General features: G+C 37.7%; 1 protein-coding gene across 7 annotated transcripts in view; it reads left to right on the top strand.

The window, feature by feature from the left end:
• Gabra2 (gamma-aminobutyric acid type A receptor subunit alpha2) overlaps positions 1-12,958 on the top strand; it is a 164,969-nt gene that overhangs the window by 75,277 nt on the left and 76,734 nt on the right. The window lies entirely within an intron of this gene.

The raw sequence follows: 12,958 nt of genomic DNA, 5'->3' as shown, positions 1-12,958 counted from the left end.
TTATATGTTGTTCATGCATAACAAAGTTCTCACCTCAAAGGGGTACAATTTTATTCTGCTGTAAAATATTAGTGCCTATTTAGGTTATCGAAATTTCATCTGTTAATTTGGCAAAGCTTTTATAAAGTTTTTGCTGTAAAAAGAGCAAAGAAAGTCAGAAATCAAGATCCTTTTCAAATATATTTTTGAGTATATCAGGTAGATGAGTTGCGTCAGAGGAAGGGAATCTATTTTTTATACTACTCAAAATTGGCTTGTTTATTTATCAAATTTGATTTACTATCCAGCTGTGTAACTTCAGTTTGGAATTCACCAAAGTGGTAGTGCTGTAAAGGCCCGCTCTTGGTCAAAGCAGAAAAGAGGTGGTAGAGGCAAGGGTGAGGCAATAACTGGATGAGATCTTCACTGGTCAGATTGTATTGCCCCAGAACAAAGTTTCATGCAAGATCTAAGAGCACTGAACAGGTCTTCTGTCTGATGTTTATTTGGCATCACATTATTGGAAGAGTCAGGAATGAGGTTCATTCTCACTGGTGCATTGAGGTCAAGGAGCTGACTAAGAGGCATAGGTGGCTGCCGCCCCACTCCTTAGTCCCATCCAGAATGCCTCTCTTACTGGACTCTAGCACAGATCCATTCAAGTTTCATGGTTGCCACTTCAGTCTCTATGAGCCCTGCTTAGTTGATTCTGTGGGCCCTGTTCTCCATGGTGTCCTGGATTCCTCTGTCTCCTACAATACTTCTTCCAATCTTCCCTAGGGTTCACCAAGCTCTGCCTAAGCAAGTCTCTATTACTGACTTCAGATGTTACCTGAGGACATCATTAGCTTTCGGGTTGGTGGAAACTAATAGTCTGTACAATAAAAACTGACTTGACCACATTCTCAAGGATGTTAGGTCAGACAGAGCAGTGGACAAATAGTGACTATTAATGGGGGCTAAAATAGCTTAATATAATTTGATCCTGAATTTGCAATATTAGAAAAATTATTGTTCTAATCTGACCATTGGCTTTGTAGAAAGTTCAGTGTGAGGTGATATTTCTTTTCAGGACCTTTTGTTCGCAGCATCTTTCGGGTACAATGTTCACTGTTGATTTTTATTTCACTACCTCTACACATTTCCTTTCTTGACCCAATTTCTTGGCTCCTTTTTTCAGATTTCTTTAAATTGTGGGATTGTGTTCTTATTCATTGTTGATTTGTTCTCTTGTTAAGTTAATCTTCTTCTCAGACTCTACCATTTTAGTATAAAATAACAGTATCAAAAATGGAACCTCCCCTCAATGAACACTGCAAATTGCCTGAAGTGTTTATTATTATTATTATTATGAACCCAGTGAAGCACCAGATGGAAGTACAACTGCCTTTTTCAGTTTTCATCTTACGCAGTGAGTGTAAGAAAATTTTAGAAAATGTTGGGAGGTATCATATTATCATATTATAAAGTGAAGAAGGTAAAGATGTGATCATGATAAAGAGAGGGTGGACCTTGAATTACAGAGCTCAGTTAGGGCTCATCATAAAAGAACTGATGTCTGAGAAAAGGGCTCAAAATATTATTTTTCTAAGTTCTTAGAAAGGTACCAGAATATAGTGTATCCTACACAAATATTTGCTCAAATAAACAAGGAACAAAAATAGACTTCAGTGAGGTTAGAGAGTAAACTATGAGTGTGAAATAGGACCACTTAAATGCCTGCAAAGACCAACCATATTTAATGATTAGCCAGGATATAAATGAGACAAACCATTGAATAGCAGCAGAAGAAACTGAAAATGCTACACCATAGTCATCAAGTATTATGTACATTAGGAATATAAAGGGTATAACTTTTGTTTCCATTGAGATACAGAGAAATTCTAGGCTACTATGAAGTCAAGTGACACAATCTCATATAAGATTTAAGAAGAGACACTAGGTTAACACTTATGGAGTGGCAGAATGAGGTGCTCAAGAAATCTGCCCCTGCAAAGAACAGTGACAAACATTATATAATTGACTTTCACAGATCTCTGCAGATTAACTAGAAGTTTGTAACAATCCCAGGACTATTTAGAAGGAAAACTGGATGCATAACAATAAATCTATTGGTTTTTCTGGCATTTTAACTTTTATTATCCTGTCTACTTTTCTGTATTACATGCTCAGTTTGAAAACTACCAGGCTTGTAACTATTCAAGTCATGAAATGCAATGCTCCACAAATCTCAGGAGAGTGATACAAAGCTTTCTTTACGATGTACTGTCTCCAGAAAATTGTTACTTTTGAACCTGTGTGTCCATTCTCAAGGCTTGTCTTCATTGAACTTGACTGTTGACTTTGTGCAGGTAACACTGTTCTCAAGACATGTGTTAGAAAGATAAATGAATAGCTTTTGTTTTAGTTCACAGCTGTCTTAACAGAGACACCAGCTGGAGAAGAGTCCAATGAAAAACCTTAAAATAAAAAAAAGTGAAACCGAGGTGATAATGGGGATAGGGAGGCCTTAAAATTTCATTTAAATTTCAGAAAACCTAAAATGCCATGCAAAAAGGCAGATGTATTTCACGTACTTTGGAAAAAACTGGCAAGGTTCTTATCTTTCCAATATGGCCTTGGTTATTTTATAAGCAGGAAGTAAAGGTCTAGACAGAGTTATAAATCAACCAGAGTGACTGTTGATAGCATTATTGCATCTCCCACATGACCTCTCACACACCTCTTTGTACTAAGAGATTTAACATTTCAGTTGATTGAAAGAGAAAAGAATATAGCTTTGCAGAAGTAGTCTTAAAAAGACACCAATGGGGGGGCAGATAAAGTAGCAAATGGTGACACATATAATAATGGGTAGGGATGAGTTCCTCATTTGTAGTTACCATATTACAGTAGCTAAAATGTCAACTTTTCAGCTAATGAATTATGACTCATTCAAGGAAGTAGGGAAACCAGCTTCATTTATAAACCTAACTGACCTTTACTCTGATATCGCACTTTTTAAAACAACTTAGGATTCCACACACTTAAAAGCAAACAGGTCATGGGGGAACAGGAAGGTTGAGTGGTGGGTGGGGGTAGAATAGGGGGAAGAGGTAATCATAGGTTAGAAGACAGATCAGGCACCAGAGTGACCTCTAGTGATCTAAAGGGATGACACCAATTGGCAAGCTAAGCAACAGTGGAGAGTCCACCTCGAATGCCCATTCCTGATAATGAACTTGATGTCTATAACCATCCGGGAGCCTTCATCCAGTGACTGATGGAAGCAGAGGCTAAATCCACAATTAAGCACTGAGCTGAATCCAAGGAACCCAGTGACAGAGAGAGAGGAGTGAGGAGCAAATTGGCAAAGAATGGGCCGGCTAAATCAGCAGAGACAGCTGATCTGAAAAGGGGAGAGCTCTTGGACCCCAGACCGACAGCTGCAATTGTATCCCTGCATAAGGAAAGGGATCCTAAAGTCTTTTTGTTCACTAGGGATAAACACTGACTCCACTCTTAGATATCCCATAGACTGCCCAAGCACCCACACTCAGAGGGCTTGGTTCAGTCCAATGCTGGTTCCTCTTCTCTATGACTGGGGACTCTGTGCTCTCACTAGATCAGATCAACTTGTTTATGTAGGTTTCTCCAGCATGGTCTTGACTCCTTTGCTCATCCCTCCTCCGGCTCTCCTCCTAGAACCCTTGGATTCCAGGAACATGGCTCAGTGTTTAGCTGTGGGTGCCTGCCTCTGCTTCGATCAGCAACTGGATGAAGGCTCTAGGATGGCAATTAAGGTATTCATCAACCTCATTATAGAGTAAGGGCATCAAAGGCAGCCTCTCCACTCCTGCCTAGATTCTTAACTGTGGTCATCCTTGTGGATCTCTGAACTTATTTCCCTAGTGCCACATTTCTCTTTAAATCTATACTGGCTTCCTTTACTAAGGTATCTCTTTACTTTCCCTCCTTTATTCCTCCGCTGTCTCAGTCCTCCTGATCCCTCTTGTTTTCTTCCTCCTTCCTCTTCTCCCCTTCTCCTTTTCCTACCTCCCTCCTCTCCTTCCCCCACCTCTGTTCTTAGAGGTTCTTGTCCCTTTCCCCTTCTTCAGGGGACCAGGTGTTTCTCTCTTAGGGTCCTACTTGTTTCCTAGTTTCTCTGGTGGTGTGGATCGTAGGCTTGTAGTCCTTTGCTCTGTGTATCATATCCATATATATGAGGGAGCACACAACCATGCTTGTCTTTCTGTGATTGGGTTACCTTACTCAGGCTGTTTTCTTCCAGTCCCATGCATTTGCCTGAAAATTTCAACATTTCATTGTTTTTTTCCTCCTGCTGAGTAATACTCCATTGTGTATTTCTGTGTATTTCATTTTCTGAGAAACCACCATACTAACTTCCAAAGTGGCAGCACAAGTTTGCACTCCCAACATCAATGAAGGAGTGGTCCCTTTTCTCCACATCCTCTCCATCATAGACTGTTGTTTGTGGTTTTTATGTTAGCCATTCTGACAGGAGTAAGATGATATCTCAGAAGTGTTTCCAGTTGCATTTCTCTGATGGCTAAGGACGTTGAGCACTTTCTTAAGTGTCTTTCATCCATTTTATATTGCTCTATTGAGACTTCTCTATTTAGTTCTGTAGCTTACTTTTTAATTGGATCCTTTGGTGTTTTGGTGACTAGCTTCTTGAGTTATTGGTATATTTTTTTCTTTTTTTATCATTTTTTATTTTAATTTTAAATAGCTTGTTTTACATGTCAATCCCAGTTCCCTCTCCCTCCCCTCTTCCCGCACTCCCCTTCCCCCACTCCTTCCCACCCTATTGCCAAATCCTTCCACATAGGAGATATCTAGAGTCTGTCATTTTACTCTTGGTAGGGTCAAGGCACTCCCCTAAGAGTCCAGGCTGAGAGAGCATCTCTCTTTGTGCTATAGGCACATGAAGACATTTTGTATACCAGGGATAGACACTGATCCACAGCTCAGGGCCCCATAGGTTGCCCAGGCCTTCTCACTGACACTCACATTTGGGGGGTCCAGATCAGTCCCATGCTGGCCTCCCCACTGTCGGTCTGGGGTCCAAGAGCACTCCCCTGTTCAGATCAGCTGTCTCTACTGGTTTTGCCAGCCCATTCTTTGCCAATTTGCTCATCACTCCTCTCTGTCACTGGGTTCCTTGGGTTCAGTTCAGTGTTTAACTGTGGGTGTTTGCCTCTGCTTCCATTTTGGAAATCAGCCCTCGCTCAGATGTGGGGTTGGTGAAGATCTTTTCCATTCTGTGGATTGCCTTTTTGTCTTGCTGACTGTATCCTTTGCCTTAGAAGCTTCTCAGTTTCAGGAGGTTCCATTTATTAATTGTAGACCCCACTGTCTGTGCCATTGGTGTTATGTTCAGGAAGCTGTCTCCTGTACCAATTCATTCAGGGGTACCATCCTCTTTCTCTTCTAAGTGGTTCAGGTGGCTGGATTTATGTTGAAGTCTTTGATCCATTTGGACTTAAGTTTTGTATATGATAGATATGGATCTATTTGCATCATTTGTTGAAGATACTTTCTGTTTTCCATTGTATAACTTTAGTTCATTGTCAAAACTCAGGTGTTCATAGGTGTGTGGGTTACTATCAAGGATTACAGTTTGATTCAATTGGTCTATCTGTCTATTTTTTGTACCAATACCAAGCTGCTTTCAGGACTATAGCTCTATATTATAGCTTGAAGTCAGGGATGTTGATACCTCCTGAAGTTCCTTTATTGTACAGTATTGTTTTGGTTATCCTGGGTTTTGTTTTTCCATATAAAGTTGAGTATTGTTCTTTCACAGTCTGCGAAGAATTGTGTTGGGATTTTAATGGGGGAATGCATTTAATCTGTAGATTGCTTTTGGCAAGACTGCCATTTTTAATAACACAATTCTTTATTGATTGGGAATTTGACATTGTGCACCACAATCTCCCCAGTCCTTCCATATCCTCTTACCCCTACCACATCTACATCCTGAAATCCATCCCAATCAATTAAAAAAAACAAAAAAAAAAACACCTCACACTTCTGTATTTCCAACATCTCTTCACATACTATACCCTTTTTCCAATAAGCCCCACCCACAAAATGTTCATTGCAATGAGTCTTTGGTCTTGTTCAATGCCTCTAGCACACCTTCATCACTGGACCCTCATAGGAACTCCTTTCAGATGTCCTGCTGTTGCCCCAGTCATGGGGACCTTGCATTTATCTTTCTTCAGGACCAGTCCCTTCACACACTCCATCAGGTAATAAATGGGGTAGATGTTAGGGTGAACTAACCCTAGGTTTAGGGTGTGGGCCTTGGTGATAGCTGAGCTGGTTGGTCCAGGCCTCTGGCCTTGCCCTCCTCAGGTGAGGGGCAGAGCCAGCTCTTGTAACTATTAGTATTAAATTGATGTTAATTCCAGTTAAATAATTCTGAGAAGGCTAAGCCAATAATCTCCTGATCAATAATTAATGAAACAACTCACAATTCTGTCATAGACATGGAGTTAAGTGTCATAGAAACATGTTAAAAACATTTAAAGGAAAAATAGGTATTTCAAATATATAATATTCAGTGTCCTATAAACTCGCATTTGGTAACTACTGAGGAAATAGAAGACTTGAAAACAGAGCAAGTCAACTAGACCTAATAAATATCTATGTCCCATGTCTGCCAACCATATCATAATACAGATTTTTGACAACTGCTCACGAATATTCTGTGGCCTTCATTGTTTAGCAATTAACCTGAATGGAACAACAAGGAATAATGTAATGACATACAAGCTGGGATCTGGTGGGCTCTGGTGGGGTTTCCTGCAAGCTCCTCGGGTTTCTTACATACAACAAGAAAAAAAAGAGCTGGGCCAGCTAATCTCTCTATGGGAAAAGATTCAGGTTGCCATTATCTGTGAGGAAAAAGCTGCCTACAGTGTTTTTATGCATTGGTTTTAGTTAAATATGAAAGTTTGTAAACACCTTTATGCATCCTAACTCAGACAGGTTTGACATTCCTGTGGGGTCTGACCCACGGAAGTTCTGGACATTCCAGAGATTCTTAAGAATTAGGTTCCTTGACTCTATGCTCATGACAATATCCATTCAGCTACTTTCCACATAGATCACATTCTAAGTATACTAAATTTAGATTAAAATCCAGTGCAATAAATTTAAGAAAAATAAAATCACAGCTCTTTTTTAATCAAAAAGATTGAAACTAGAAATTGGAACCAAAATTAATTTGAAAAAGTGATAAGTCATTCATGCACATACACACATGCCTACTCGTGCATAAAGACAGATAGAGAGATAGAAAGACTAGTATGTTTCCAGAATGAATAAGGGCAAAATCTAAAAGAACAAATTGAGATGGGAGACTTAAAATATTATGGCATGAATGCAAATGAACATATAGCTGAGAAAATGTATTTAGTATCTTAGTTGAGGATGGTGGGTGGTTCACACCTGTAATCCCTGTATTCAAGAGGATCATAGTGAGTTTATGACCTGCTACAGCTAGTAGTGAGTTCCAGGACTACTTAGGCTATAGTAGGAGACTTTTTCAAAAAGGAATTAATTAAATATATTTCATGATACAAATACTCTAAAAACTAGGAATTGAAAAATTCTCTTCAATGACATTTAGGATATTGGAAAATATCTATAGAGATACAAGACTAAGTAATGAATAATTAAATAATTGTTTTCAGAGCCTTGGGGAAGGGAGAGTGTGACTCACTGGCTACACTGAAAAATAATTTTACACTTTAAAGGTTACATTTCATATTATTTAAGTTGAATCTCTATAAATATTTTACTAAAAGTCAAAGAATAGACTGCAGGTCAGAGGAATGGCAGCAGCATACCCATAATGTTATGATCCTTGTCCTAGATTAATAACAGAGGAATATGTAATAGGTCTTTGTAGTATAGATTATTGTGACAAAATAGAATTATTGTTGAAAAGATTCATGCCCTGGAGTACATCTTAAATACCTTCGTTTCATTTTACCTAATTCATCTCTGCATTTGACTGGCTGTATGTTTAAATCAGAAAATCCTTACAATCTTTCTACTTCATAGTAGATAATTCATCTAGACCCTTAATCACTAGAAAATGTAAAACTATATAGTGTCACTCACAGAGCCAGAGACATTGGTAAAAGTCACTTAATTCATCCAAGGAAAATTCTATAGTGACTGAAAGTAATGCTTTCTAGAAAATCCACATTTACAGAATCTTACAGAGGGACTGTAGAAAATTGATTTGCATCCAACATTTGTCTTTAACAAACTTCTTAAGTCCCTGTTATGTGCTTCTGTTAACATTAAATTGTAAAAAATACTGAAGATGACTATTCCGTGTTCACCACTGTTCAGTATTTATTGAACTTTGGGTAATACCATAGCAGCAAATTAGAAGTGTGATTAATATAATATATAGAATATGGTACTTATACATTTTTTCCAGTTCCACTACTTATAGCCAGGGCTATAGCAGTTTCCCTGGATTCCACAACAGGGAAGTAAAGGAGTAAGAATTTTTATTGTAATGGAGCTTATTGATTAATTAGGCTTAAATAGTTGCCTACAGTAATTTCACTTGTTGCATGTGAAAACTCTGACCTACTGTATTTCATCATATTGCACATTTTTATTATTTCTAATCTTGAATATATCTGTTTTGAGAAAATAGATTTTAGAATTTATGTGTTTGTGCTGGGAGAACATGGGAAAGAAGACACATTACAAAGTACAATCTCCCAAATTTTTAATCTTTTATGGAAAACATGTTTTTGTCTTGCCAAGTCTTAGAATTTGTTAAATTTAAGTGGTATTGTATACTGCATTACACAACATGGACTGACTACTTGAGTTCACTTGAAATCCATTTTGACAACTTTTAAAAGAAGTGCTCTCTACTTTCTCTCCTCATGTCTCACCATCCATTTACACTCCATTGTGCCTTGTTTTATGCTGGTACAACCCTACAGATAGCATTCATTTTCAGTCTCTAAAGGTTGTCTCTACACGTCAAACTAAATAGTCAATTTCACAAACAAACAAGGAAAGAAAAAGAAAATAGGCTTTCTGCTTGTCTTGACTCTTCTTGTCTTGGTCTCATACCTTTCTTTATCCTGAACGTCATCTACAGTATTAGAATGTATGCTCTCTCCTCTGACCTAGCTTAGCCACACGCATAAAGGGAACATAGCATTTCTAATTAGATATTATTCTATGATTCAAGTTCCTCTTGGCGTTTCCATGCTGCCATAAATATAGTGACCTAATTAGTTTTACTAATTGTAGTTGACTTGTTTTTGACATGCACTTCTGTCTTTTACTACTGTATGATGTTTCCCTGATCTGAGTATGCTGATCTTTGTGAACCTAACCTGTTTACAGGACTTGTCTTTGGCCTGTGGAATCCTCCACCTGAAATATCTTTCCTGAATTTTGCTGTCTTAGAGAATGGTTACAACCACTGAACACCAAAATGAGGGAAACTAACTTGTACATCTTTTCCCCAAATCACTCTCTTAGCATTAGTAACTGTGACCTTGTTTTATTACTACAACTCTTTATTTTCCCCTCCTCTATGATGTTCATTCTTCGTGGACATTTTTCTTTGCGCACATTTTAGTCTCAGATATCAATCTTTATTTATAAGGTTTTAATTTGAAAACATATTATTTTCACATAATATATTCTGATTATGGTTTTTCCTCTTCCAACATCTCCCAAATCTTTTCCACCTTACCATGTACCCAAGTACATACTTTCTTTGGCTCTATCTCATTAGAAACAAATAGGAATCTAAAAATCCCACTTGAGATTGTCTAAGCAAACATGGGACTGGTCCCTAGAGACCACTGGTTTTTCACCTGTCAGTCAGTAGCTATATATTTCCTGTCTTATTTAGGCCCCATAGTGCTGAAACTTTCTGCGTGCAGCTTCCTAGTCATGTTTGGAGGATGATAGGCATCCTGGTTCTCTGGTTTGTACAATATTGTCCGTCCTCTCTTTTGTGATTTTGCTCTGAGCCTTAGCTGAGAAACCCAGACTCAGAAAAAACAATTGCCACATGTTCCCACTTTTTTATGGATCTTGCCTCAAAATCTTCAAGTTTAAGTATAAAACTTGAAGAAACTATAGGAACTATGAAACAGAAATGGAGCATGCTGGGAAGGCAGAAGAAGCTGTACTAGAACACAGGTGTTGTGAAAAGGAAACAGAAAAATGGTGGTCTGATGGAGGGCGAAAGGGAAAAATACAGAGGGAGAAAGGATATATAATTAACACTTAAGATTATCTGAAAAAAACACAGGAACCCTTTAGTTTTCTTAAAAGTACTTGAATTGTGTGAGTGTGTTGTGTGTTGTATGTGTATGTGTATGTTGTGTGTGTGTGTTGTGTGTGTCTGTGAAACCTGCCTACTTTTGAATTGCTCATCAGGAAAATCCAAGAGACTCCAAATAGAGAGAATTGTTATTGCACTTGGTTGCTTCCTTGAACATGAAATGAAGACTCTATTTTTGAAGACAGCCAACAGTTTGACACAGAACTTGGAGGAATCAAGTCTGAACTGAGCTGAAAGCCTCCTCATTAAGTACTGTCTCTCATAGTATCCAAAGTTGTTATGCAAGCTGCTAAGGGAGAAAAGAAATCAAAATCCTTACCCACATGTACAGCCTTCAAACACACGTTACCACCTAGTAAGATTCATCCACTACTATTTAGTGATGTTTTTATCTTGGTTGTATCCAATAGCTGCCTAACTGGATTTAAGTTATTCCCATTAGGAGAGAATTCATGGCTGTAACTGTGAACCTCACTAACCATCCATGGCTGAAGAACAGAAACATTTAGATAGAGACATAAATGTAGAGAAGTAATTAATGAAGCTTGGGAGAGGAAAGATCATAACCAGTGAGAAGACTGACTCAGGAGCTCACTGAGGTGTTCACTGAGAACACCCAGAACTTGAGAGTACGACCCATCCTTCCTAAGATGCAAAGATCAAGGTTTCTACTGGCCAGAAAGTACCTTTGCTTACTTTGGGATATTTGTAAGTCTAATGAATCAAAAGGCTGTAACAAACATGAATAATACAGTTTTACCTTGTTCTAATCTATAGGCACAAGCATGAAATACCTTATAGACTGCCTTTGCCAAATCTGTGTCACATGACTCATACATAATCTTATTTGTATAGTCTCTTTTCTCTTCTAATCTATTCCTTTTTCTCCCCCTAATTTAGAGAAGGTCAAATCATAACCAAACATTGGGATTTGCCTATAGAACCTGGGAATGCTGTTAGATGTTGTCAAATGTTTGTCATTTTCACTGAAATGTGTCATTAATCTACATTGCTGCTTTATTCCTCTATACATCCATCCACACCAAAATCCTCAAACCTCTGCTCCAAAGCCACGTTTCATAGGCTCCGATGTCATACCAAAAACTGTTTGACACTGACTCTAGAGCCCTCCTTGCCGATTTTCACCTACCCTCTGTGTTCATAGTTGGAATCCTTCTAGTGCACCTATTATTCAGTGAGGTCTGTGATGTCATAAAACATACAAACATTTTCCTTCTTTCAAGTAACTTTACACAGCTATCTTTTGTCTTTGTGGCTTCTCTTATACACTCAAGCCTCTGAGGCTCATCTTATTTTTCACCTTCCTGCTCCTAGTTGGAAGCTACCAGGTGCTTTCAGTTCCCTTTACACATTGCTAATCATTAACATAAGAGAGATCATTTTTGTTTTCTCCCTTTCCCAACTTTGCTACTCATATTAAAGGGAATAATTTTCTCTAGTTAATGCAAAAACTCCTTGATACTGTAATTTCTCTTCCCTGGAATATTTTAATTGGATGTTTATAATATCTGAAGCTTATTTCATTTGTGTATTTAATAAATGTTGTAGCATGATTGATTCATTGGGAGGAAAGTAAGTATTGGGTTTTGCTTTATAATTTTTTATAATAACACATAGTAGATAGGACCATGATATTAATGTACTTTGAGAAGTTCAGTTCAAAATGGAAATTCATGACCTTTGTTTAAAAAATAATGCCAGGATTTCAGAGAGCATGAACAAAAATTAAATTGAACACAAGGTTTTATAATCATGGTAACTTCGAGTTCTGCACAAGTTCCATGCCCAGGAACTTAACCCTATGTATATCTGTGTTTCAGACAGGTGTCACAGTGGAGCAATTGTATTGATTTGTGTGCTGAGGTATCTATATAGTAGAGTTAATAAAAACAGTTTAAGAAATAGAATGGTATACAGAATAGAGTGGAATAAATATGCTAATTGGTACTCTTTCACTGTGCTTTGACGTACAACTTACAGTAAGTGGAAATACAGAGTTAATAAGAATCCATATTTGGTCTCAATTCTATTATCCAATGTGGTACAATACATGTGTTAGTCTGAAGATTCAGAAATGAGAGCACTTGGGTTTTAAAGCCAGGCTCTGTCTGCTGTATTAGAGGTGGTAATTTCTCATTTTACTGTGTGTCATTAATGCACCCTAGGAATGTAACTGAGACTCTATTATATAGACTTGGTATGCAAATTATTATATCTCAAGTCTTTGGAGAAACACCTAGTGCAATAAAACTTCAATTTAAAAAGTCTGTCTATTAAAATTATTCTAAAAAGATTGTCTTCTTGTTTCAAAGTTGTATGACTAAGTTATTCCTTTATCAATTAATGCCTCTTAAGAAATGGGAAATGCTTCCTTATATTGTTAATGTGGAATTAGAATTTTACAATATGTAACCCATGGTGATGGAAACAATTAATGTCCTTAAATTTTTAAATTTGAATATCTAAGTCCTCTATTTAACTGATGAATTTTGTTAACAGTTCATAGGTTACATTATTTTAGAATCCACCTCATTTGAACCTTAAATTTCAGGCAGGTGTTAAGAAAATTATCCCTCATTCCCCCAGGGAGGGTGAGGCCCT

Source organism: Mesocricetus auratus, unplaced genomic scaffold (genome assembly GCF_017639785.1).
Source record: "Mesocricetus auratus isolate SY011 unplaced genomic scaffold, BCM_Maur_2.0 Super-Scaffold_100006, whole genome shotgun sequence".
Lineage (NCBI taxonomy): Eukaryota > Metazoa > Chordata > Mammalia > Rodentia > Cricetidae > Mesocricetus > Mesocricetus auratus.
This window is presented reverse-complemented; position numbering and strand designations above follow the sequence as displayed.